The 27,986-nt window shown below is 29.1% G+C and overlaps 1 long non-coding RNA gene across 1 annotated transcript; it reads left to right on the top strand.

The window, feature by feature from the left end:
• Positions 1 to 34: 34 nt before the first annotated feature.
• On the top strand, positions 35 to 27,223 carry LOC127289986 (uncharacterized). Its single transcript, XR_007844243.1, has 3 exons — positions 35 to 151; positions 13,167 to 13,456; positions 26,980 to 27,223. It is a non-coding gene; the product is annotated as an uncharacterized LOC127289986 (long non-coding RNA).
• Positions 27,224 to 27,986: the final 763 nt, after the last annotated feature.

Raw genomic sequence — 27,986 nt, 5'->3', positions numbered from 1 at the left:
TTACTTACCAATCCCTGCTGTACATTTCCAGGTTGCCGGTTTCACCACTAATTATGTCTTTGACGCAAACAAAAATTGATATATTGAACATTATTAGTATTACACATTTATATTATATTTATATGATTGACGTTTTTCTCACATTTTGATGGTACGTAAAAATTGAACATTTTTATCTATTTTACAATTGAATTTTGTGTTGTAATACTTTTTCGGAAATTTATTTTGGCGAATGCGTCCAGCATGTGTCTCGGCCAATAGAAAATATTAAAACAACAATATTTTTTCTTTTTTCTTGATTTGTACAATTTATTTATTGAAACAATTTAGTTATCTGTTATAATTTCGCATATAGCGAAATTTGTTGGTTATGGCAGTCCTGTGTCAACAATTATCAGACGGTATTTTGCCACATTATTTATGGAATTATACCTATTTGTTTTTTGTATTTTTCACTTAATTTGTTCAATTAATGAAAAATTTAATCGTGTGTTGTACTCTTCGGATTTTTTTTTGATTTGTTTGTTTATACGTAAATGTAATTTATTTGTTCATTTTTATAAATTTTATTTTCTCAGGTATATTTGTTTTCATTTTATATATTTTCTAACGATCTGTTTATTTTCATTCTTCTTATTTGTCATATTTTTTATAATATATTATTAATTATATTATATATATATTATATTATAAATTTGAAACCTGAAAGACTTATAAAAATCGGACAAGTGCAAATTATACTTGCACTGAAATCGAGGGTTCTGTACACGAAGCGAACTTATTTGGTATTAAAAAAAATGTTTAAAAAATATAAGTTTGGGATGTCAAATAATGTAAATGATACGAAGAGAAACAATTTTCTTAAATTTTTTTACAAAATTGTTCCTTTTTGTATCACTTATATTATCTGACATACCAAACTTATATTTTTTAAACATTCTTTTTTATACCAAATAAGTTCGCTTCGTGTACGTAATCCTCAATTTAATTTTATGAAATTTTATTTTCAATTTAAATAAACATTTTCTTTTTAAAAAATGTGTAAAGAATATCGAATAAAAAAAAGAAGAATAGGAGGAAGAAAAAAAATTACAAAAAAATTAAATAGATCAGAGAAACGAATAAAAAAAATTATGGAAGAAGTCTACTTTTTTTCAAAAAATTTTCTTTTTCGAAAAAAAAATTAATTAAAACAACTTTTTATTATTATTTTTAAATTATTTCTATAATCTGGTCATAAAAATACGTAAAAATGAATAAATTTGAAGACCTTTAGATAAAATTTTCTTCGTTATTGGAAGAAAATTCATGATTTTTTCTAAAATTATCAATTTTTTCTTTGACAGAACCAGATCCATTAACTTTAATCGTCCTCGCTCGAGAACACGTGATATAACCAAACTTTTGATACTGAAAAAGATTTTTCCATGAAAATTAGTGAAAATAATTCCTATTTTATTTCTTGACTAGAATTATCTAAAAGACAATTTTTGTCTCTCTTTCTGAGACGAAAACACAGTAGAAAAACCACCAAAGAACCCGTGACACGACCACTTTTTTTTTTGACAATGATTTTTCTTTGAAATTTACAGAAAACAAATTTTGGTCGTGTCACAGGCTATCTGGTGGTTTTTCTACTGTGTTTTTCACCTGAGAATGGGAGACAAAAATTGTCATTTAGTTAATTCTAGTCAAGGAAGAAGGTTGGAATTTTTTTCTGTAGTTTTCAAGGAAAAATCTTTGTTAAAATAAAAAGTTAAGTACATTAAAAAAATTGTATTAATTTTTTTTTTTTAACAATTTCAGATTTTGGATTATACGACCTTTTTGACTTGTGAAATTCAATTATTTTTATTAATTTTAATATTTCTTTCAAAAATTTAATTATTTAAAAAAGTTTCAAATAAAAACTCCAAAATTGAATTGTTGGCAGAAAATAAATATAAAAAAAAACTACAACAGATAAAATTTACAGAAAATTTATTTTCAATTTCAAATCTTCTGAAAATTTTTTTGACCATTAAAACTAAAATTTTAAATTCAAATAAATTGCTTATATCAGACTTCAAAAAAAAATTTTAAATGTAGAAAATTTGTCTTAGTTTGATTTTAAAATGTTCGAAATAAATTTTCTTGATAATATTCTTAGAGAATTATTATTATTAAAATTTAAGTAAAATGAAGAAATCGATTTTTTCACCTTTTTAGGGTTCCGTACTCGGTTCGGAACCCTATTAATATCGGTTTTTTTGAAATCGTGTACCCCCCCCCCTAGCGGCCACATAAATTTATCTGGAGGGCTGAAAATTAGTACACATATGTATTTTCGCGTGTAGATTACAGGAAAATTATAGCGAACTTGATTGGAATTGATTAACATAGCGTTGTCAAGGAAAAACCATGAATTTTTACGAAAAATGCCTAAAAATGACTATGTACCCCCCCCCTAGCGGCCACATCTTTTGACATAAAGAGCTCAAATTTGACACACTTACGTATTTTTACGTGAAAATTACAGGAAAATTATAGCGAACTTGATTCGGATCAATTTACATAGCGTTGTCAAGGAAAAATCAAAAATTTCGAAAAAAATAATTTATTCTCCCTAGCGCACACAATATTCAACCCAGACAGATCATATTTAGTATACAAATGTATTTTTACGGGAAAAATACAGGGGAAAAAAAGCGGTCACGATTAGAGTTGATGATTAACTTTTTATCAAGTTTTTCAAGAAAAAATGACAATTTTAGGAAAAAAATGTATTTTTCCACCAAAAACGAACAAAATTTTATTTAAAGGAAATTAAATTTATATATTTTAACGTATTTTTACGTGTAGATTACAAAAAAAATATAGCGAGCATGATTGGAGTTGATTATCATAGCGTTGTCAAGGAAAAACCATGAATTTTTACGAAAAATACCTAAAAATGAGTATGTACCCCCCCCTAGCGGCCACATCTTTTGACATAAAGAGCTCAAATTTGACACACTTACGTATTTTTACGTGAAAATTACAGGAAAATTATAGCGAACTTGATTCGGATTAATTTACATAGCGTTGTCAAGGAAAAATAAAAAATTTCGAAAAAAATGATTTATTCTCCCTAGCGCACACAATATTCAATCCAGACTGTTCATACTTGCTGTAAAACTCAATTTTTGCGTGAAAAATACAGGGAAAAAATGTAAGCGCGATTGGAGTTGATGATCAATTTTTATCAAATTTTTGAAGAAAAATGATAAATTTCAGAAAAAAATGTATTTTTCCGCAAAAAACGAAAAAAGTTTTTCTACAGTGATTCAAATTTATATATTTTGACGTATTTTTACGTGTAGATTACAAAAAAAATATAGCGAGGATGATTGGAGTTGATTTTTCTGGAATTAATAAACAAATTTTATTTTTTAGATGACTTTCGATTTTTCCTTGACAAGCAGCTACTAGCCTTATATCAATATCTTAAGTTTTATCTCTTTTTGACTTAGAAAGATAAAATTTAATATTCAATATATTTTTAAAATGTAAATACAATAAAAATATTGCGAGTTGAAATAAAATTATGTTTCTTATATTTTTTTAGTAAAATATTTTTTAAAAAATAAAATCGGACAAGTGCGAGTTACACTCGCACTGAAATCGAGGGTTCCGTACTCGAAGCGAACTTATTTGGTATAAAAACAAATGTTTAAAAAATATGTGTTGTATGACAACTAATATAAGTGATACGAAGAGGAACAATTTTCTTGAATTTTACAAAATTGTTCCTTTTTGTATCACTTATATTAGTTGTCATACAACACATATTTTTTAAACATTTGTTTTTATACCAAATAAGTTCGCTTCGAGTACGGAACCCTCGATTTCAGTGCGAGTGTAACTCGCACTTGTCCGATTTTATTTGAAATGTAAATCGACTAAAATGATTATTTTTTTTTGCATCCTAAAGTCGATCCGAGGCCTGCAATTTTACAATAAATTTGAAGGGTAGAATGACAAAAGGGGTCAAGCGCCAATTTATCGAAAATGAGGTTTTTGCATAAAAAAATCAAGAAAATTCATTTACACATTTCTGTAAAAGGATTTTCTTTTTTATTGCGTATTTAAATCAGTTTTTAATAAAAATTAAATTAATAAAATAGCTTCAAATTTACTTTATTGGAACCTGATTGAAAAACAAAAGAAAGTGGTGTTCAATTTTGATCAAAAATATTATTTTTTGAGGTTTTATTTTAATATTTTATTTTAATTTAATTTTAATTTTATTTTAATTAATAAAATTAATAATAATAATAATATAAGTATTTTCAATTTTAAACAATTTTAAAATCATTTTGTTATTAATTTTTAAATATTTTTATGATTATACTAAGTGAACAATTGAATTTAAAGATAAAAGTATTGCTTAATTCCAAAGCAAGCAATTAATTCGTAATTTTCTTGAAAACAAACAATTTTTTAAAGGAATTTTTTTTTCTATTCATTTCGTCGATTCCATAGAAAGAAACTAATTTTCCAGTTTTTCTTTAAACTGTATATTTTTTTTATAATTAATGCTTAAAGAAAATGTGCGCAGTTGATATAACCTCAAGGAACCACAGTTTTTTTTAATTTTATCGTTAATATGTAGGTTTATTTCAACAAATTGTTGTTCATTTATTAAAACATACTAATATATCGAAACTGTTTTCTCAGTTTTTTTTAAATGACCTGCAAAATTTTTAAAAATGTTTTTTTTACTTCCTGTAAAAACAGTGAATTGGCGCTTGACCCCTTTTGTCATTCTACCCTTCATTTATCAAAAATACAAAATTGTTGATTGACAAATTTACAAATAAAAAAAATCGGACAAGTGCGAGTTACACTCGCACTGAAATCGAGGGTTCCGTACTCGAAGCGAACTTATTTGGTATAAAAACAAATGTTTAAAAAATATGTGTTGTATGACAACTAATATAAGTGATACAAAAAGGAACAATTTTGTAAAATTCAAGAAAATTGTTCCTCTTCGTATCACTTATATTAGTTGTCATACAACACATATTTTTTAAACATTTGTTTTTATACCAAATAAGTTCGCTTCGAGTACGGAACCCTCGAATTCAGTGCGAGTGTAACTCGCACTTGTCCGATTTTATTTTTTAAAAAATATTTTACTAAAAAAATATAAGAAACATAATTTTATTTCAACTCGCAATATTTTTATTGTATTTACATTTTAAAAATATATTGAATATTAAATTTTATCTTTCTAAGTCAAAAAGAGATAAAACTTAAGATATTGATATAAGGCTAGTAGCTGCTTGTCAAGGAAAAATCGAAAGTTATCTAAAAAATAAAATTTGTTTATTAATTCCAGAAAAATCAACTCCAATCATCCTGGCTATATTTTTTTTGTAATCTACAAGTAAAAATACGTCAAAATATATAAATTTGAATCACTGTAGAAAAACTTTTTTCGTTTTTTGCAGAATAATACATTTTTTTCTGAAATTTATCATTTTTCTTCAAAAATTTGATAAAAATTTATCATCAACTCCAATCGCGCTTACATTTTTTCCCTGTATTTTTCACGCAAAAATTGAGTTTTACAGCAAGTATGAACAGTCTGGATTGAATATTGTGTGCGCTAGGGAGAATAAATCATTTTTTTCGAAATTTTTGATTTTTCCTTGACAACGCTATGTAAATTAATCCGAATCAAGTTCGCTATAATTTTCCTGTAATTTTCACGTAAAAATACGTAAGTGTGTCAAATTTGAGCTCTTTATGTCAAAAGATTGAACAATTCGGATTATCCGAGTTTTCGTCTTATCCGAGGTAGGTCCGGTCCACATTAGTTCGGATAACCGGAGTCCTACTGTATTTAGTTCAAAAATTATTTCTTAAAATATCAACTCTGTAGAGCAATTTTGAAACACGGAAAGAAAATAATAATTTCAAATTTTGTGAAAGTATTTAAAATTTTATAAAATTATTTTCAAATCCTGGAAAATATGCTAAAAAGCATAATTTTCATATAAAAAATTCTAAAGTTTAGAAAAATTTTTATAAACCCAATAATACAGAATTTAATGAAATATAGTATTATTTACTAATGAATAAAATATATTTTACACATTTTTAAAAATAATTTATTTATTGCATTTCTATTATTAAAAGGTCATACATAACGCATAACGCGTAACGCTTTTCCGTGATAATGAAATAATTAATAATAATAATAATAATAATTATTATTATTATTATTATTCTGAAATTTGTGATTGTGATAGTTGGTGACAATATTAAATTATTACTAATAATTGCAATTAATTACAATAATTAACTAATGATAGATTTTTTTATAAATTTTGAGCCCTTTTAATTTGCATTTTAATAGAAAATTGGAATTTTTATTAAAATAGAAAGTAGAAAAATAGAAAATAAATTAGGTAACGTTACTTAAAATTTGAAAAAATTGGGGCATTAATTAGGACAAATGGAAATTTCTGATTACAAATAATTTGTAAGAAGGTTTTCATTGACCTGATAATTTCCTTTAAACTTAGTCATTTATAAACCAATTATTTTTTTAAATATTTATTTTAAAAATTATATCTTTAAATCTCAACTCTGTTGAGCAATTTTGAAACACGGAAAGAAAATAATTATTTCAAATGTATAAGTGTTTAAAATTTTATAAAATTATTTTCAAGTCCTGGAAAATTTGCTAAAAAGCATTATTTTCATGTAAAAAATTCCAAAGATATAAAAATATAAGTACTTTAGAAATTTTGTTTCTAAAAAAACTCATTTTCATTAAGTAGTAGAATTTTTTCCTTTTTATAATAGTATATTTATGTAAAATTATTTTTTCCATTTTGGAAGATAAGTAAAAATAAAATTTTTTTAAAATACTAATTTTTGTCCAATATGCACGATAAACGCTACATTCCATGCTTTGAATAGCGGACAGAAAGTAAAATTGTTCTGCCCGCTGTTATTTAGAACATATTCGCAATAAATTATTAATATTATTTTTAAATTTATTTAAGGTTATGTATTATTATTATTATTTGTTATTATTGACAAAATTCTCTCATTTTAAAGTTTAAAGTATTTTTTGCAAATTAATTTCTTTCGTATTAGTGTATAGAACGAATGACTAGCTCCATCTTACATCTTCAACAACAACTGTCGGATAAGAATGATTCGATTTCGATTCACATGCAACTTCTCATTTATCAGTGAATGCAGTGTTCAGTATACTTGTACATTCGCTTCTTTTATTTTCTAATTAATATTTCATTATCTTCAAATATTCATTACTTCTTAATCTTTAGAGATATGTTTTGTTTTAGCATCTTGTTTATCGTGCAATTAGATAAAAATACATCGCGTGTGTAATACGAGTGAAATTGACACCATCGGTTCCATCGTGCGGCAAACTGCACGCGTTCAGAAATTGCCAACTTTTCATGTTTGTCACACAGTAGTATATTATTTTAATTTATTTATTTCATTTATTTAATAAATTGTTTTAAATTCGATTATAATCATCATATTAATATCATAATTTATTTTGCATCTTTGTTTGTGCCACATTATCTACTTTTTTAACAGACACCGTGATTGTTAGGTCACGTGACAGCCGCAATATTATTTTTTCCAATCATTTTCCTCGTAAAATACCTAATGGATTGAACTGGAATTTTGTGAAAAAGTTAAAATTATTATAAGAAATGGCAGTGATATGCGAAAGTGTTGATAATTTTTAGAAAATTTGAGTTTAGGTTAAATGTCATTGATCGGATTTTCCAATAATTTAATGAGCCAAAAGTTTTGAACGTTCAAATGAACAAAATTTTTTTTGTATCTTCTTTAAGTACGAATTTTATTACAAAATATTGTTTTAAATATCTAAAAAGAAGTTATTAATTTAATATTTGTTTAATTTACTGTTTTCTTTTACATTGACATTATAATTTCTAATAATTTATAGATTGAAAAAAATATTTTGTTCATTTGAACGTTCAAAACTTTTGATTTATATAATTTACAATTATTTTCACAAATATCAACTTTTTTGCATCTCACTGAAGTTTCTTATTATATTTTAGACGTCTCCACAAAAATTTCCACTCAATTTATTCAGTATTTTACGAGAAAAAGTGCGGTCGAAAAAATTAACATCACAGTGCGATCACTCGACCTAACAATCACATCATTTTGTTAATAAATATCAAATAACATTAATTTTGTAGACTTTTATATTTTCTGGCTTTTCGCAATGGTGCTGCTTATATGAGTGATGTGATTTTGTGAATAATTTCCGTTTCTACATTGGAAATAAGTTACATAAATTTTTATAAAATAAGACACATATTTTTTTTTCTTACATGATAAATATGCATGTGTTTAAAAAAATAGTAATAATAAAAATTTATGTATTCGGTGATAAATAATTGAAATTTTTTTTAATTTCTCACAAAATATTTGATTTTACATAATCAATAACACAGGCACACAAAAAAAAAAAAAGTCAGGTCCCAAAAAGCACAACCCCATATTCCTATGTTTTTGGGGTCGCTGAAACCGAATATGACCATGAAAAATTTTTTTGCCGACCCATTTTCCCGCAACCACCCCCTTGCACCTACTCACGGGGGTTGGAGTTTCAAATTAAAAAAAAAGTCAAGTTCGGTGTCTAATCCTACGTTTTTTGGGGCGCTGAAACCGAAAAACGCCACCAAAAACAAATTCTTTACCCCCTTAACCCCCTACAACCCTCTGGGAGGGGGTTAAAATTTTAAATTTCACAAAAAGTCAAGTTCGGTGTCTAATCCTACGTTTCTTGGGGCGCTGAAATCAAAAAACACCACCAAAAACAAATTCTTTACCCCCTTAACCCGCTAGAACCCCTGGGAGGGGGTTGGAATATTATTTTTCACGGCGCTAAGTGTAGAAAAATAAATTTCCTTAAGACTTTGTAGGTGCGTATTTGTGTAATCATAGGTAACTTTCTAGAAAACTTTATTTTTGGTGATGTTTTTCGGTTTCAGCGACCCAAAAAACATAGGATTAGACACCGTACTCGACTTTTCGTGAAAAATGAAATTCCAACCCCCTCCCAGGGGTTCTAGCGCGTTAAGGGGGTAAAGAATTTGTTTTTGGTGGTGTTTTTTGATTTCAGCGCCCCAAGAAACGTAGGATTAGACACCGAACTTGACTTTTTGTGAAATTTAAAATTTTAACCCCCTCCCAGAGGGTTGTAGGGGGTTAAGGGGTAAAGAATTTGTTTTTGGTGGCGTTTTTTGATTTCAGCGCCCCAAAAAACGTAGGATTAGACACCGAACTTGACTTTTTGTGAAATTTAAAATTTTAACCCCCTCCCAGAGGGTTGTAGGGGGTTAAGGGGGTAAAGAATTTGTTTTTGGTGGCGTTTTTCGGTTTCAGCGCCCCAAAAAACGTAGGATTAGACACCGAACTTGACTTTTTTTTTAATTTGAAACTCCAACCCCCGTGAGTAGGTGCAAGGGGGTGGTTGCGGGAAAATGGGTCGGCAAAAAAATTTTTCATGGTCATATTCGGTTTCAGCGACCCCAAAAACATAGGAATATGGGGTTGTGCTTTTTGGGACCTGACTTTTTTTTTTTTTTGTGTGCCTGTGTAATCAATAGGGAATTACGGTATTTTCTGCAATTGATTATACAACATTTTTATAAAAAAGTTGAATCTTATATTTATAACGTTTCAGAAATTCGGCTTCAAATCTTGTCATGTCTGCAACAAAATAATTATAATAATTATATAATAATAATAATAAAATAATAAAAAAATAAATATTTCAATTATAGGTGAAAAGTAATTACGCTTTTATGAACATTTTATTTGTTTATTTATTAATAATAATAATTAAAATAAATGCTTTAATATCAGGGTAGCCACAAATCAAGGAAAAGTAAGAGTAAAAATCATTTTTGTCAGGGGAATTTGGGAAATTGAAAAAATTTACAAAAAAGTCAATTATGTACTTCCTGTAAAAAGTTTCAACAATTTTTTCCTTTATAAGGGATTATAGTTTATTACCGATTCCCTTTTTTCACATATTTAAAATTTTGTTATCTGTTTTACCTATTTTCATAATTTATTACCAGTGTCGCGTGACGCCTTTGACCAAAAGCTGATTACGAATTCGGTGTTAGTTTTTTAAAATTCAAAATGGCGGATCCAGTATGTTTCAAGCAAATCTGTATGATTTTTGAAATCTTCATTTTTCTTGACACTCAAAGTGTCAAAGGGTTAACTCAAAGGGTTAATTTAGAGAACACAATTATAGAAATTTCTTTTTTATAAATTATTCAATTGACCTAATCTTGAATTTATCAAAAATTTTCTTTTTCCTTTGATTCAAAAATTATTAAGGTCAAATTTCAAAAAATTAAAATTGATCGAAGTATTTATTGACTAAAAATATACAACTTTTAATCAATTTAAGTTTAAATTCTTTCTAATTTTTATCAACTATTGATTTAATCAATCCATCGGGATCTCTGGTGATTTTTCTACATTAAATTCATTAAAGATAATGAAATTCTTCACAAATTCAATTATCTTAAACTATTTTTCAATAAAAATTTTTATGAAATTCAACAATTTAAAAAAAAACTTTTTAAAATCAATTAAAATTACCAAAAATTTTCAATTCAAAATCACTTGAAATTCAATTATTTTCAAAACATTTAAATGTAAAACCTTCTAAAATTTTCCATCTAAAACTTTTTGAAATTTAATAAATTCAATTATGACTCTTGCGAAATTTAATTATTTTTAATGATTTTTATAATATTTTACGAAAATTCAGTTATAGTCAACCATCCCAGTAATGCCGGTCAACGCGGAAAGGGGCAATGTTTTTCCAAGCTAGCTGGACAAACTAGAGAAGCGACTTTACTGAGAGAGGCTTCACTCGGATGGTTGACTGTATCTTAAGGGTATGCGCCGCTATGTTTGTTTTCAGTTTCGTTTAAAAATTTCACTTTTTAACAGGGACTGACACGGAAACGAAACAAACGCCAAATCAATTTTGTGTAGTGTCGTGTTCAATCACAAACACATTTAATAATTTATAATGTTTTCGTGTCGTGACCGGACACTTTTAATTTAATGAAATGTTTTCGTGTCCGGACACGATACTTTTTAAATGTTTTTGTGTCCGGACACGACACTTTTAAAATAATTAAATGTTTTCGTGTTCTAACTAGGCACTTTTGAAAAAATTAAATGTTTTCGTGTCTGGACACGATACTTTTAAAATAATTAAATGTTTTCGTGTCCGGACACGACACTTATAAAATAATTAAATGTCGTGTTCTGACACGAAACGTTACTCGACAAGAAAATGTGCCGTGTTCGGACACGAAAACATTTCATTATTTCAAAATTGTCGGGTCCGGACACGAAGCATTATTCGATGAGAAAACGTGTCGTGTCCTATAACACGAAACGATAATCAATGTAGAAATGTGTCGTATCAGAACACAACACACTAGTCAATGGGGAAATATTTCGTAAATGTGTTGTGTACAGAACAGAAACGGAAACGACACGAATGATTCGGGCAAGTCCCTGCTTTTTAACAATTGAACTCAAAATTGTATATTTTTCAGAGAACAGCGAAATTCCTTGAACCCTAATCTATCATCCTTTAAAATGTTAAAAAAAAATATTTTCTCATTTTAGCGTAAGGTGTATACTAAAAAAACACATCTTCCCATAATAATTCACGTGGGAGGTTCCCACATACTCTTAAACTACTTTTCAATTTAAAATTTTATGCAATTCAATAATTGTTCAAAATTAAAAAAAATCACCAAATAAAATTTTGGCTGTAATTTTTACTAACTTCATCAGTAACAGAAATCACAAAAAAATTGCAATTAACAATCTCTTGAAGTTCAAATATTTACAAAAATCTGAATTGTATAAATTTTTGAAAATTAAATTTCTTTTAAAAAATGTTGTCTAAAATTATTTAATAAACTATTTTCAATTCTGTAAAATTTAATTATTGTCTTTAACAAATTCTTTTAAAATTCAATTATTTCTAAAAATTTCAACTGTAATCAAAATTCAATTATTTGTAATAATTTTAATATTTCTTTAAAAATTCAATTATCTAAATAAGTTTCAAATAAAAATTACAAATAAAAACATGTAGTAACAACGTTACGTCAACCAATAAATAAACATCTTAACTGTAAAAGGCTTCTAAACATTATTAACAAATTAACAAAAACTACAGCAGTTTAAATTTGCAGAAAATTTATTTTAAATTTCAAATCTTCTGCAAAATTCTTGTGGCCATTAAAACTAAAAATTATGCCAAAATTTTAAATTCAAATAAATTGCTTAAATCAGACATCAAAAACAAGTTGTAAATTCAGATGTTCATTACATGAACATTTTGCTTCCTCTTTACGATCAGAAAAAAAATTTGCTTCCTCGTGGAGAAAGCATTTTATTGCCAAAATGTGAATTTTTGATTTTTTAACTTTCATTAATTCTTTAAATTTACCTTAAATGTATACTTTATATATATATTATATATATATATATATATATATATCGATCGATTCGTCTTGACGTAAGGAAAACGATTTTATTATATATAACCTTAAATTTTTCTATTTAAAAATTTTTTCGATTAAAAAAAAAAATTTGGAAAAAAGACGATAAAATTTTGTTTTTAGGTATTTTTCAAAATCCTTCGGTCAGATTTAAGATATTAATATGATAAATGAGCCTACCAAATTTTATCTAAATCCATTAAAACCTGTTAAAGTTATCTTCTAAATAAAAAAGGGATCCACACACACACATACATACATCCGGACAATTGATCAGGATCTCATATAACATGTTTCTATACAGAAAAAAATTTGTTTCCGCCACTTTGAAAAGTTTTATAAATGAAAGGACTACAAAGCTTCCTCCACGAGGAAGCAAAATTGTAAGGATTATTTACGATAACTGGAAAACAAAATTAATTTGTTAGGATTTTCAAATCACTGAATTTCATTATATATAATGTACTTTAAGTGAAATTTTTATTTAATAGAAAAAAGTAATTATTATTTTTATATTAATTTATATTAATTATTTGATATATTTATTTTCAGTTGGCGCAACGTGATTTTGGTATAGCTCAAAACATCCTTCTATATTTTATGTGTATAATAAACGTGAAATTTTTGATGCAACGAGAGCGGAAATTATTAAAAGTATCGAAGGTCTGGTAATTGCTAAGAATTTGTTAATGTGGATGGAAAATTTCAATAGTCTTTGATTGAGTCAAATTTTAGATATGTATTATTCTAATCGAGGAATTTTATTCAATAGAAATATAAAAGCCTGCGAGAGAGGACGAAATTTTATTCATATTGCAACTGAAACTATCATAGAAGAGGAGGTAATTTAACTAATTAATTTAATTATTACTATTCTCAGAGAAGCTGTGAAAAATGTACTTTTAGTTTGTACAAATAGATTTCCATGATAACTAGAAGAAAATATTCCTGCTTTCTTGTTTTCTTAGATATAACTTGTACTCCATTTTTGTCTGCCTTTCTTAGGTGAAAAATCGGTAGAAATACCCTTAGAGAAGCAGTGAAAAATGTACTTTTAGTTTGTACAAATAGATTTCCATGATAACTAGAAGAAAATATTTTTGCTTTCTTGTTTTTTTTATATTTAACTTGTACACCATTTTTGTCTGCCTTTCTGAGCTGAAAACCCGTTAGAAATACCCTCAGAGAAGCGGTGAAAAATGTACTTTTAGTTTGTACAAACATATTTCCATGATAACTAGAACAAAAATTTTCCTGCTTTCTTGTTTTTATGGATATAACTTGTACTCCATTTTTGTCTGCTTTGCTGAGGTGAAATATCGGTAGAAATACCCACAGAGAAGAAGAGAAAAATGTACTTTTAGATTGAACAAACATATTTCCGTGATAACTAGAAAAAAATATTCTTGCTTTCTTGTTCTCTTAGATATAACTTTCACACCAATTTTGTCTCTCTTTCTGAGGTGAAAACCCGGTAGAAACACCCTTAGAGAAGCAGCGGAAAATGTACTTTTAGTTTGTACAAACATATTTCCTTCATAACTAAAAAAAAATAAACCTGCTTTCTTGTTTTCTTAGATATAACTTGTACACCATTTTTGTCTGCCTTTCTGAGGTGAAAACCCGGTAGAAATACCCTCAGAGAAGCAGTGAAAAATGTACTTTTAGTTTGTACAAAAATATTTCCATGATAACTAGAAGAAAATATACCTGCTTTCTTGTTTTCTTACATATAACTTGTACACCATTTTTGTCTGCCTTTCTGAGGTGAAAACCCGGTTGAAATACCCTCAGAGAAGCAGTGAAAAATGTACTTTTAGTTTGTACAAATAGATTTCCATGATAACTAGAAGAAAATATTCCTGCTTTCTTGTTTTCTTAGATATAACTTGTACACCATTTTTGTCTGCCATTCTGAGGTGAAAACCTGATAGAAATACCCTCAGAGAAGCAGTGAAAAATGTACTTTTAGTTTGTACAAATAGATTTCCATGATAACTAGAAGAAATTATTCCTGCTTTCTTGTTTTTTTAGATATAACTTTTATACCACTTTTGTCTGCCTTTCTGTTGAGAAAACCCGGTAGAAATACCCTCAGAGAAGCAGTGAAAAATGTACTTTTAGTTTGTACAAATAGATTTCCATGATAACTAGAACAAAAATTTTCCTGCTTTCTTGTTTTCATGGATATAACTTGTACTCCATTTTTGTCTGCCTTTCTGAGGTGATATATCGGTAGAAATACCCTCAGAGAAGCATTTAAAAATAGACTTTTAGTTTGTACAAACATATTTCCGTGATAACTAGAAAAAAATATTCCTGCTTTTTTGTTCTCTTAGTTATAACTTGAACACAATTTTTGTCTGCCTTTCTGAGGTGAAAACCCGGTAGAAATACTCTCAGAGAACCAGTGAAAAATATGCATTTAGTTTGTACAAACATATTTTCTTGATAACTAGAAAAAAATATTTCTTCTTTCTTGTTCTCTTAGATATAACTTTCACACCATTTTTGTCTGCGTTTCTGAGGTGAAAACCCGGTAGAAATACCCTCAGAGAAGCAGTGAAAAATGTACTTTTAGTTTGTACAAACATATTTCCATGATAACTAGAAGAAAATATTCTTGCTTTCTTATTCTCTTAGATATAACTTTCACACCAATTTTGTCTCTCTTTCTGAGGTGAAAACCCGGTAGAAACACCCTTAGAGAAGCAGCGGAAAATGTACTTTTAGTTTGTACAAACATATTTCCTTCATAACTAAAAAAAAATAAACCTGCTTTCTTGTTTGCTTAGATATAACTTGTACACCATTTTTGTCTGCCTTTCTGAGGTGAAAACCCGGTAGAAATACCCTCAGAGAAGCAGTGAAAAATGTACTTTTAGTTTGTACAAACATTTCAATGATAACTAGAAGAAAATATACCTGCTTTCTTGTTTTCTTACATATAACTTGTACACCATTTTTGTCTGCCTTTCTGAGGTGAAAACCCGGTTGAAATACCCTCAGAGAAGCAGTGAAAAATGTACTTTTAGTTTGTACAAATAGATTTCCATGATAACTAGAAGAAAATATTCCTGCTTTCTTGTTTTCTTAGATATAACTTGTACACCATTTTTGTCTGCCATTCTGAGGTGAAAACCTGGTAGAAATACTCTCAGAGAAGCAGTGAAAAATGTACTTTTAGTTTGTACAAATAGATTTCCATGATAACTAGAAGAAATTATTCCTGCTTTCTTGTTTTTTTAGATATAACTTTTATACCACTTTTGTCTGCCTTTCTGTTGAGAAAACCCGGTAGAAATACCCTCAGAGAAGCAGTGAAAAATGTACTTTTAGTTTGTACAAATAGATTTCCATGATAACTAGAACAAAAATTTTCCTTCTTTCTTGTTTTCATGGATATAACTTGTACTCCATTTTTGTCTGCCTTTCTGAGGTGATATATCGGTAGAAATACCCTCAGAGAAGCAGTGAAAAATAGACTTTTAGTTTGTACAAACATATTTCCGTGATAACTAGAAAAAAATATTCCTGCTTTTTTGTTCTCTTAGATATAACTTGAACACAATTTTTGTCTGCCTTTCTGAGGTGAAAACCCGGTAGAAATACTCTCAGAGAACCAGTGAAAAATATGCATTTAGTTTGTACAAACATATTTTCTTGATAACTAGAAGAAAATATTCTTGCTTTCTTGTTCTCTTAGATATAACTTTCACACCAATTTTGTCTCTCTTTCTGAGGTGAAAACCCGGTAGAAACACCCTTAGAGAAGCAGCGGAAAATGTACTTTTAGTTTGTACAAACATATTTCCTTCATAACTAAAAAAAATAAACCTGCTTTCTTGTTTTCTTAGATATAACTTGTACACCATTTTTGTCTGCCTTTCTGAGGTGAAAACCCGGTAGAAATACCCTCAGAGAAGCAGTGAAAAATTTACTTTTAGTTTGTACAAACATATTTCCATGATAACTAGAAGAAAATATACCTGCTTTCTTGTTTTCTTACATATAACTTGTACACCATTTTTGTCTGCCTTTCTGAGGTGAAAACCCGGTAGAAATACCCTCAGAGAAGCAGTGAAAAATGTACTTTTAGTTTGTACAAATAGATTTCCATGATAACTAGAAGAAAATATTCCTGCTTTCTTGTTTTCTTAGATATAACTTGTACACCATTTTTGTCTGCCATTTTGAGGTGAAAACCTGGTAGAAATACCCTCAGAGAAGCAGTGAAAAATGTACTTTTAGTTTGTACAAATAGATTTCCATGATAACTAGAAGAAATTATTCCTGCTTTCTTGTTTTTTTAGATATAACTTTTATACCACTTTTGTCTGCCTTTCTGTTGTGAAAACCTGGTAGAAATACCCTCAGAGAAGCAGTGAAAAATGTACTTTTAGTTTGTACAAATAGATTTCCATGATAACTAGAACAAAAATTTTCCTGCTTTCTTGTTTTCATGGATATAACTTGTACTCCATTTTTGTCTGCCTTTCTGAGGTGATATATCGGTAGAAATACCCTCAGAGAAGCAGTGAAAAATAGACTTTTAGTTTGTACAAATAGATTTCCATGATAACTAGAAGAAAATATGCCTACTTTCTTGTTTTTTTAGATATAACTTGTACACCATTTTTGTCTGCCTTTCTGAGGTGAAAACCCGTTAGAAATACCCTCAGAGAAGCAGTGAAAAATGTACTTGTAGTTTGTACAAATAGATTTCCATGATAACTAGAAGAAAATATTCCTGCTTTCTTAGATATAACTTGTACACCATTTTTGTCTGCCATTCTGAGGTGAAAACCTGGTAGAAATACCCTCAGAGAAGCAGTGAAAAATGTACTTTTAGTTTGTACAAATAGATTTCCATGAAAACTAGAAGAAATTATTCCTGCTTTCTTGTTTTTTTAGATATAACTTTTATACCACTTTTGTCTGCCTTTCTGTTGTGAAAACCCGGTAGAAATATTCTCAGAGAAGCTGTGAAAAATGTACTTTTAGTTTGTACAAACATATTTCAATGATAACTAGAAGAAAATATACCTGCTTTCTTGTTTTCTTACATATAACTTGTACACCATTTTTGTCTGCCTTTCTGAGGTGAAAACCCGGTAGAAATACCCTCAGAGAAGCAGTGAAAAATGTACTTTTAGTTTGTACAAATAGATTTCCATGATAACTAGAAGAAAATATTCCTGCTTTCTTGTTTTCTTAGATATAACTTGTACACCATTTTTGTCTGCCATTCTGAGGTGAAAACCTGGTAGAAATACCCTCAGAGAAGCAGTGAAAAATGTACTTTTAGTTTGTACAAATAGATTTCCATGATAACTAGAAGAAATTATTCCTGCTTTCTTGTTTTTTTAGATATAACTTTTATACCACTTTTGTCTGCCTTTCTGTTGTGAAAACCCGGTAGAAATACCCTCAGAGAAGCAGTGAAAAATGTACTGTTAGTTTGTACAAATAGATTTCCATGATAACTAGAACAAAAATTTTCCTGCTTTCTTGTTTTCATGGATATAACTTGTACACCATTTTTGTCTGCCTTTCTGAGGTGAAAACCCGGTAGAAATACCCTCAGAGAAGCAGTGAAAAATGTACTTTTAGTTTGTACAAAAATATTTCCATGATAACTAGAAGAAAATATTCCTGCTTTCTTGTTTTCTTAGATATAACTTGTACACCATTTTTGTCTGCCTTTCTGAGGTGAAAACCCGTTAGAAATACCCTCAAAGAAGCAGTGAAAAATGTACTTTTAGTTTGTACAAACATATTTCCATGATAACTGGAAGAAAATATTCCTGCTTTCTTGTTTTCTTAGATATAACTTGTACACCATTTTTGTCTGCCATTCTGAGGTGAAATCCTGGTAGAAATACCCTCAGAGAAGCAGTGAAAAATGTACTTTTAGTTTGTACAAACATATTTCCATGATAACTAGAAGAAAATATTCCTGCTTTCTTGTTTTCTTAGATATAACTTGTACACCATTTTTGTCTGCCTATCTGAGGTGAAAGCCCGTTAGAAATAACCTCAGAGAAGCAAAGAAAAATGTACTTTTATTTTGTACAAACATATTTTCATGATAACTAGAAGAAAATATTCTTGCTTTCTTGTTCTCTTAGATATAACTTTCACACCATTTTTGTCTGCGTTTCTGAGGTGAAAACCTGGTAGAAATACCCTCAGAGAAGCAGTGAAAAATGTTCTTTTAGTTTGTACAAATATATTTCCATGATAACTAGAACAAAAATTTTCCTGCTTTCTTGTTTTCATTGATATAACTTGTACTCCATTTTAGTCTGCCTTTCTGAGGTGAAAACCCGTTAGAAATACCCTCAGAGAACCAGTGAAAAATGTACTTTTAGTTTGTACAAACATATTTCTATGATAACTAGAAGAAAATATTCCTGCTTTCTTGTTTTCTTAGATATAACTTGTACACCATTTTTGTCTGCCTTTCTGTTGTGAAAACCCGGTAGAAATATTCTCAGAGAAGCTGTGAAAAATGTACTTTTAGTTTGTACAAATAGATTTCCATGATAACTAGAACAAAAATTTTCCTGCTTTCTTGTTTTCATAGATATAACTTGTACTCCATTTTAGTCTGCCTTTCTGAGGTGAAAACCTGTTAGAAATACCCTCAGAGAACCAGTGAAAAATATGCATTTAGTTTGTACAAACATATTTTCTTGATAACTAGAAAAAAATATTTCTTCTTTCTTGTTCTCTTAGATATAACTTTCACACCATTTTTGTCTGCGTTTCTGAGGTGAAAACCCGGTAGAAATACCCTCAGAGAAGCAGTGAAAAATGTACTTTTAGTTTGTACAAACATATTTCCATGATAACTAGAAGAAAATATTCTTGCTTTCTTGTTCTTTTAGATATAACTTTCACACCAATTTTGTCTCTCTTTCTGAGGTGAAAACCCGGTAGAAACACCCTTAGAGAAGCAGCGGAAAATGTACTTTTAGTTTGTACAAACATATTTCCTTCATAACTAAAAAAAAATAAACCTGCTTTCTTGTTTTCTTAGATATAACTTGTACACCATTTTTGTCTGCCTTTCTGAGGTGAAAACCCGGTAGAAATACCCTCAGAGAAGCAGTGAAAAATTTACTTTTAGTTTGTACAAACATATTTCCATGATAACTAGAAGAAAATATACCTGCTTTCTTGTTTTCTTACATATAACTTGTACACCATTTTTGTCTGCCTTTCTGAGGTGAAAACCCGGTAGAAATACCCTCAGAGAAGCAGTGAAAAATGTACTTTTAGTTTGTACAAATAGATTTCCATGATAACTAGAAGAAAATATTCCTGCTTTCTTGTTTTCTTAGATATAACTTGTACACCATTTTTGTCTGCCATTCTGAGGTGAAAACCTGGTAGAAATACCCTCAGAGAAGCAGTGAAAAATATACTTTTAGTTTGTACAAATAGATTTCCATGATAACTAGAAGAAATTATTCCTGCTTTCTTGTTTTTTTAGATATTACTTTTATACCACTTTTGTCTGCCTTTCTGTTGTGAAAACCCGGTAGAAATACCCTCAGAGAAGCAGTGAAAAATGTACTTTTAGTTTGTACAAATAGATTTCCATGATAACTAGAACAAAAATTTTCCTGCTTTCTTGTTTTCATGGATATAACTTGTACTCCATTTTTGTCTGCCTTTCTGAGGTGATATATCGGTAGAAATACCCTCAGAGAAGCAGTGAAAAATAGACTTTTAGTTTGTACAAATAGATTTCCATGATAACTAGAAGAAAATATGCCTACTTTCTTGTTTTTTTAGATATAACTTGTACACCATTTTTGTCTGCCTTTCTGAGGTGAAAACCCGTTAGAAATACCCTCAGAGAAGCAGTGAAAAATGTACTTTTAGTTTGTACAAATAGATTTCCATGATAACTAGAAGAAAATATTCCTGCTTTCTTGTTTTCTTAGATATAACTTGTACACCATTTTTGTCTGCCATTCTGAGGTGAAAACCTGGTAGAAATACCCTCAGAGAAGCAGTGAAAAATGTACTTTTAGTTTGTACAAATAGATTTCCATGATAACTAGAAGAAATTATTCCTGCTTTCTTGTTTTTTTAGATATAACTTTTATACCAGTTTTGTCTGCCTTTCTGTTGTGAAAACCCGGTAGAAATACCCTCAGAGAAGCAGTGAAAAATGTACTTTTAGTTTGTACAAACATATTTCCATGATAACTAGAAGAAAATATTCCTGCTTTCTTGTTTTCTTAGATATAACTTGTACACCATTTTTGTCTGCCATTCTGAGGTGAAAACCTGGTAGAAATACCCTCAGAGAAGCAGTGAAAAATGTACTTTTAGTTTGTACAAATAGATTTCCATGATAACTAGAAGAAATTATTCCTGCTTTCTTGTTCTCTTAGATATAACTTTCACACCATTTTTGTCTGCGTTTCTGAGGTGAAAACCTGGTAGAAATACCCTCAGAGAAGCAGTGAAAAATGTTCTTTTAGTTTGTACAAATATATTTCCATGATAACTAGAAGAAAATATTCCTGCTTTCTTGTTTTCTTAGATATAACTTGTACACCATTTTTGTCTGCCTTTCTGAGGTGAAAACCCGTTAGAAATACCCTCAAAGAAGCAGTGAAAAATGTACTTTTAGTTTGTACAAACATATTTCCATGATAACTGGAAGAAAATATTCCTGCTTTCTTGTTTTCTTAGATATAACTTGTACACCATTTTTGTCTGCCATTCTGAGGTGAAATCCTGGTAGAAATACCCTCAGAGAAGCAGTGAAAAATGTACTTTTAGTTTGTACAAACATATTTCCATGATAACTAGAAGAAAATATTCCTGCTTTCTTGTTTTCTTAGATATAACTTGTACACCATTTTTGTCTGCCTATCTGAGGTGATAGCCCGTTAGAAATAACCTCAGAGAAGCAAAGAAAAATGTACTTTTATTTTGTACAAACATATTTCCATGATAACTAGAAGAAAATATTCTTGCTTTCTTGTTCTCTTAGATATAACTTTCACACCATTTTTGTCTGCGTTTCTGAGGTGAAAACCTGGTAGAAATACCCTCAGAGAAGCAGTGAAAAATGTTCTTTTAGTTTGTACAAATATATTTCCATGATAACTAGAACAAAAATTTTCCTGCTTTCTTGTTTTCATTGATATAACTTGTACTCCATTTTAGTCTGCCTTTCTGAGGTGAAAACCCGTTAGAAATACCCTCAGAGAAGCAGTGAAAAATGTACTTTTAGTTTGTAAAAATAGATTTCCATAATAACTAGAAGAAAATATTCCTGCTTTCTTGTTTTCTTAGATATAACTTGTACACCATTTTTGTCTGCCTTTCAGAGGTGAAAACCCGTTAGAAATACCCTCAGAGAAGCAGTGAAAAATGTACTTTTAGTTTGTACAAACATATTTCCATGATAACTAGAAGAAAATATTCTTGCTTTCTTGTTCTCTTAAATATAACTTTCACACCATTTTTGTCTGCGTTTCTGAGGTGATAACCCGGTAGAAATACCCTCAGAGAACCAGTGAAAAATGTACTTTTAGTTTGTACAAACATATTTCTATGATAACTAGAAGAAAATATTCCTGCTTTCTTGTTTTCTTAGATATAACTTGTACACCATTTTTGTCTGCCTTTCTGTTGTGAAAACCCGGTAGAAATATTCTCAGAGAAGCTGTGAAAAATGTACTTTTAGTTTGTACAAATAGATTTCCATGATAACTAGAAGAAAATATTCCTGCTTTTTTGTTTTTTTTATATTTAACTTGTAAACCATTTTTGTCTGCCTTTCTGAGGTGAAAACCCGTTAGAAATACCCTCAGAGAAGCGGTGAAAAATGTACTTTTAGTTTGTACAAACATATTTCCATGATAACTAGAAGAAAATATTCTTGCTTTCTTGTTCTCTTAGATATAACTTTCACACCATTTTAGTCTGCCTTTCTGAGGTGAAAATCCGTTAGAAATACCCTCAGAGAAGCAGTGAAAAATGTACTTTTAGTTTGTACAAACATATTTCCATGATAACTAGAAGAAAATATTCCTGCTTTCTTGTTTTCTTAGATATAACTTGTACACCATTTTTGTCTGCCTTTCTGAGGTGAAAACCCGGTAGAAATACACTCAGAGAAGCAGTGAAAAATGTACTTTTAGTTTGTACAAACATATTTCCATGATAACTAGAAGAAAATATTCTTGCTTTCTTGTTCTCTTAGATATAACCCACACAGCACTGAAAGTTTCCTAAACCTGTATTAAAGCTGTGCGTGCCAAGTTGGAAAAATTTACCGTAAAGCTTAGCACAGGTTGTGTAAATATGTAAATGTCCGCAATTGAGTAAATGTTTAGCGTAAAACTGTACTGAATCTTTAAATTACGTATTTAGTACAGGTTTAGCGTAAAACTGTACTGAATCTTTAAATTACATATTTAGTACAGGTTTAGCGCAAAACTGTACTGAATCTTTAAATTACATATTTGGTACCCCTATCGAAAATTCCGATACCGAAACCTATATAGGAAACTATATGGGCAACTATATTGTTTCCCATATAGTTTCCTATATAGGAAGCTATATATAGCTATATATAGCGTCAATAATATAAAAAAAAAAATTCTTCCGACGTGTTGACTCTGAGACGCGAACCCTTGACTATCATAGCTCTCAACCGCACTGGGAGCGCCTTAACGGGCTCGACCAGGGGAGGCTATGAAATATCTTGAGAAAATGTCTCTTATAACGAAAATACTTTAAACAGATACTTATATTATTTTGTAAAGTCATCAAACAGTTTTTCAGATGTTTATTATTACAAAGAGTATATTATTGTATACATATATTTTTTTCCAATGGTATATGCGTTTTAATACCCAATTTTATATTCGGAGTTTATTAACTTCAACATTTTAATTTAGAATGACATGAATTTAAATTTTAATCAAGTGAACTCTGCATAAATTTCAATTTTTTTGGAAATAAATTAAGTAACAATGTTCGTATAGCAAATTTTTTTTAATAAACTAATGTAATTTGTATAATGCTAATACTTAATTACAACTCACTTTAAACCAGAATTTTCTTATATGAAATTAATGTGATCAAACATAAATTATTACATAACTACAATTCAATAATTATTTTTTTTTAAACAAGGAAAATAAGTTACATTGACAGAATTTTCAAGTTTTTAAAAGTTCCAAAAAAAAGTTATCAAGCAACAAAAATTTACGCACAATTTTATTATTTTTAAACACTATAATATTAGGGATTTCTCCAATTTTAATAAAACTTGGTATACTAACGTATTTTGGTGCGTTAATTATGAAAATGTTAATGAAAATTGAAGCAAATTTGATTATTATGGTAAAAACCGACGAAATGTTTAATAAAATTGTGCGTAAATTTTTGTTGCTTGATAACTTTTTTTTGGAACTTTTAAAAACTTGAGAATTCTGTCAATGTAACTTATTTTCCTTGTTTAAAAAAAAATAATTATTGAATTGTAGTTATGTAATAATTTATGTTTGATCACATTAATTTCATATAAGAAAATTCTGGTTTAAAGTGAGTTGTAATTAAGTATTAGCATTATACAAATTACATTAGTTTATTAAAAAAAATTTGCTATACGAACATTGTTACTTAATTTATTTCCAAAAAAATTGAAATTTATGCAGAGTTCACTTGATTAAAATTTAAATTCATGTCATTCTAAATTAAAATGTTGAAGTTAATAAACTCCAAATATAAAATTGGGTATTAAAACGCATATACCATTGGAAAAAAATATATGTATACAATAATATACTCTTTGTAATAATAAACATCTGAAAAACTGTTTGATGACTTTACAAAATAATATAAGTATCTGTTTAAAGTATTTTCGTTATAAGAGACATTTTCTCAAGATATTTCATAGCCTCCCCTGGTCGAGCCCGTTAAGGCGCTCCCAGTGCGGTTGAGAGCTATGATGGTCAAGGGTTCGCGTCTCAGAGTCAACACGTCGGAAGAATTTTTTTTTTTATATTATTGACGCTATATATAGCTATATATAGCTTCCTATATAGGAATTTTCGATAGGGGTACCAAATATGTAATTTAAAGATTCCGTACAGTTTTGCGCTAAACCTGTACTAAATATGTAATTTAAAGATTCAGTACAGTTTTACGCTAAACCTGTACTAAATACGTAATTTAAAGATTCAGTACAGTTTTACGCTAAACATTTACTCAATTGCGGACATTTACATATTTACACAACCTGTGCTAAGCTTTACGGTAAATTTTTCCAACTTGGCACGCACAGCTTTAATACTGGTTTAGGAAACTTTCGGTGCTGTGTGGGAACTTTCACACCATTTTTGTCTGCCTTTCTGTTGTGAACACCCGGTAGAAATATTCTCAGAGAAGCTGTGAAAAATGTACTTTTAGTTTGTACAAATAGATTTCCATGATAACTAGAAGAAAATATTCCTGCTTTCTTGTTTTCTTAGATATAACTTGTACACCATTTTTGTCTGCCTTTCTGTTGTGAAAACCCGGTAGAAATATTCTCAGAGAAGCTGTGAAAAATGTACTTTTAGTTTGTACAAATAGATTTCCATGATAACTAGAAGAAAATATTCCTGCTTTCTTGTTTTCTTAGATATAACTTGTACTCCATTTTTGTCTGCCTTTCTTAGGTGAAAAATCGGTAGAAATACCCTTAGATAAGCAGTGAAAAATGTACTTTTAGTTTGTACAAATAGATTTCCATGATAACTAGAAGAAAATATTCCTGCTTTCTTGTTTTCTTAGATATAACTTGTACTCCATTTTTGTCTGCCTTTCTTAGGTGAAAAATCGGTAGAAATACCCTTAGAGAAGCAGTGAAAAATGTAATTTTAGTTTGTACAAATAGATTTCCATGATAACTAGAAGAAAATATTCCTGCTTTCTTGTTTTTTTTATATTTAACTTGTACACCATTTTTGTCTGCCTTTCTGAGGTGAAATATCGGTAGAAATACCCACAGAGAAGAAGAGAAAAATGTACTTTTAGATTGAACAAACATATTTCCATGATAACTAGAAAAAAATATTCCTGCTTTTTTGTTCTCTTAGAAATAACTTGAACACAATTTTTGTCTGCCTTTCTGAGGTGAAAACCCGGTAGAAATACCCTCAGAGAAACAGTGAAAAATATGCTTTTAGTTTGTACAAACATATTTTCTTGATAACTAGAAGAAAATATTCCTGCTTTCTTGTTTTCTTAGATATAACTTGTACACCATTTTTGTCTGCCTTTCTGTTGTGAAAACCCGGTAGAAATATTCTCAGAGAAGCTGTGAAAAATGTACTTTTAGTTTGTACAAATAGATTTCCATGATAACTAGAAGAAAATATTCCTGCTTTCTTGTTTTCTTAGATATAACTTGTACTCCATTTTTGTCTGCCTTTCTTAGGTGAAAAATCGGTAGAAATACCCTTAGAGAAGCAGTGAAAAATGTACTTTTAGTTTGTACAAATAGATTTCCATGATAACTAGAAGAAAATATTCCTGCTTTCTTGTTTATTTTATATTTAACTAGTTCACCATTTTTGTCTGCCTTTCTGAGGTGAAAACCCGTTAGAAATACCCTCAGAGAAGCGGTGAAAAATGTACTTTTAGTTTGTACAAACATATTTCCATGATAACTAGAACAAAAATTTTCCTGCTTTCTTGTTTTTATGGATATAACTTGTACTCCATTTTTGTCTGCCTTTCTGAGGTGAAATATCGGTAGAAATACCCACAGAGAAGAAGAGAAAAATGTACTTTTAGATTGAACAAACATATTTCCATGATAACTAGAAAAAAATATTCCTGCTTTTTTGTTCTCTTAGAAATAACTTGAACACAATTTTTGTCTGCCTTTCTGAGGTGAAAACCCGGTAGAAATACCCTCAGAGAACCAGTGAAAAATATGCTTTTAGTTTGTACAAACATATTTTCTTGATAACTAGAAAAAAATATTACTTCTTTCTTGTTCCCTTAAATGTAACTTGAACACAATTTTTGTCTGCTTTTCTGAGGTGAAAACCCGGTAGAAATACCCTCAGAGAACCAGTGAAAAATGTACTTTTAGTTTGTACAAACATATTTCCTTGCTAACTAGAAAAAAATATTCCTTCTTTATTGTTCTCTTAAAGATAACTTGAACACAATTTTTGTCTGCCTTTCTGAGGTGAAAACCCGGTAGAAATACCCTCAGAGAGCCAGTGAAAAATGTACATTTGCTTTGACAACGCTTTTTCTTTTAAAACGACAAAAAAGTAGTTGATTGGTAATTCTGTTTGTAATATTTCCAAAATTTTTTTAGGTTCTTAAAGAAGAAGAACCAACAATGTAAATTGAAGTTATTTCTACACTAATGCAGCACAAATAATAAAAAAATGGAAAACAGGTGTCTAATACTGAATTTTATCAGCGAGTAATTTAAGTATCGAGCATTGACATGTTAAAAATTATGTCAACATCCAAATAAGAGATAAAGGAACCAAATATATTAAACAGAGCTAGTTTAAAGGAGTTATTACTACTGAAAATTATTTTTTATTTGGACATCAAAATTTTAATGAGAGGGAATTAAAATTCCGCCTAAGGTAAAAGGTCATTATTTCAATTTTTGTATCCTTTTTTTCATTAGTTATTTTTTTTCAATTAAAATTTTATAAAATTTTCTCTCTTTCTGAGGTGAAAACCTGGTAGAAATACCCTCAGAGAAGCAGTGAAAAATGTACTTTTAGTTTGTACAAACATATTTCCATGATAACTGGAAGAAAATATTCTTGCTTTCTTGTTCTCTTAGATATAACTTTCACACCATTTTTGTCTGCCTTTCTGAGGTGAAAACCCGGTAGAAATACCCTCAGAGAAGCAGTGAAAAATGTACTTTTAGTTTGTACAAACATATTTCCATGATAACTAGAAGAAAATATTCTTGCTTTCTTGTTCTCTTAGATATAACTTTCACACCATTTTTGTCTGCCTTTCTGAGGTGAAAACCCGGTAGAAATACCCTCAGAGAAGCAGTGAAAAATGTACTTTTAGTTTGTACAAATAGATTTCCATGATAACTAGTAGAAAATATTCCTGCTTTCTTGTTCTCTTAGATATAAGTTTCACACCATTTTTGTCTGCCTTTCTGAGGTGAAAACCCGGTAGAAATACCCTCAGAGAAGCAGTGAAAAATGTACTTTTTGTTTGTACAAACATATTTCCATGATAACTAGAAGAAAATATTCTTGCTTTCTTGTTCTCTTAGAAATAATTTTCACACCATTTTTGTCTGCCTTTCTGAGGTGAAAACCTGGCAGAAATACCCTC

This window comes from Leptopilina boulardi, unplaced genomic scaffold (assembly GCF_019393585.1).
Source record: "Leptopilina boulardi isolate dan_hultmark-lab unplaced genomic scaffold, ZJU_Lbou_2.1 LbouV2_52, whole genome shotgun sequence".
Classification (NCBI taxonomy): domain Eukaryota; kingdom Metazoa; phylum Arthropoda; class Insecta; order Hymenoptera; family Figitidae; genus Leptopilina; species Leptopilina boulardi.
Note: the sequence above shows the minus strand (reverse complement) of the source record. Positions and strands in the feature narration are given on the sequence as shown.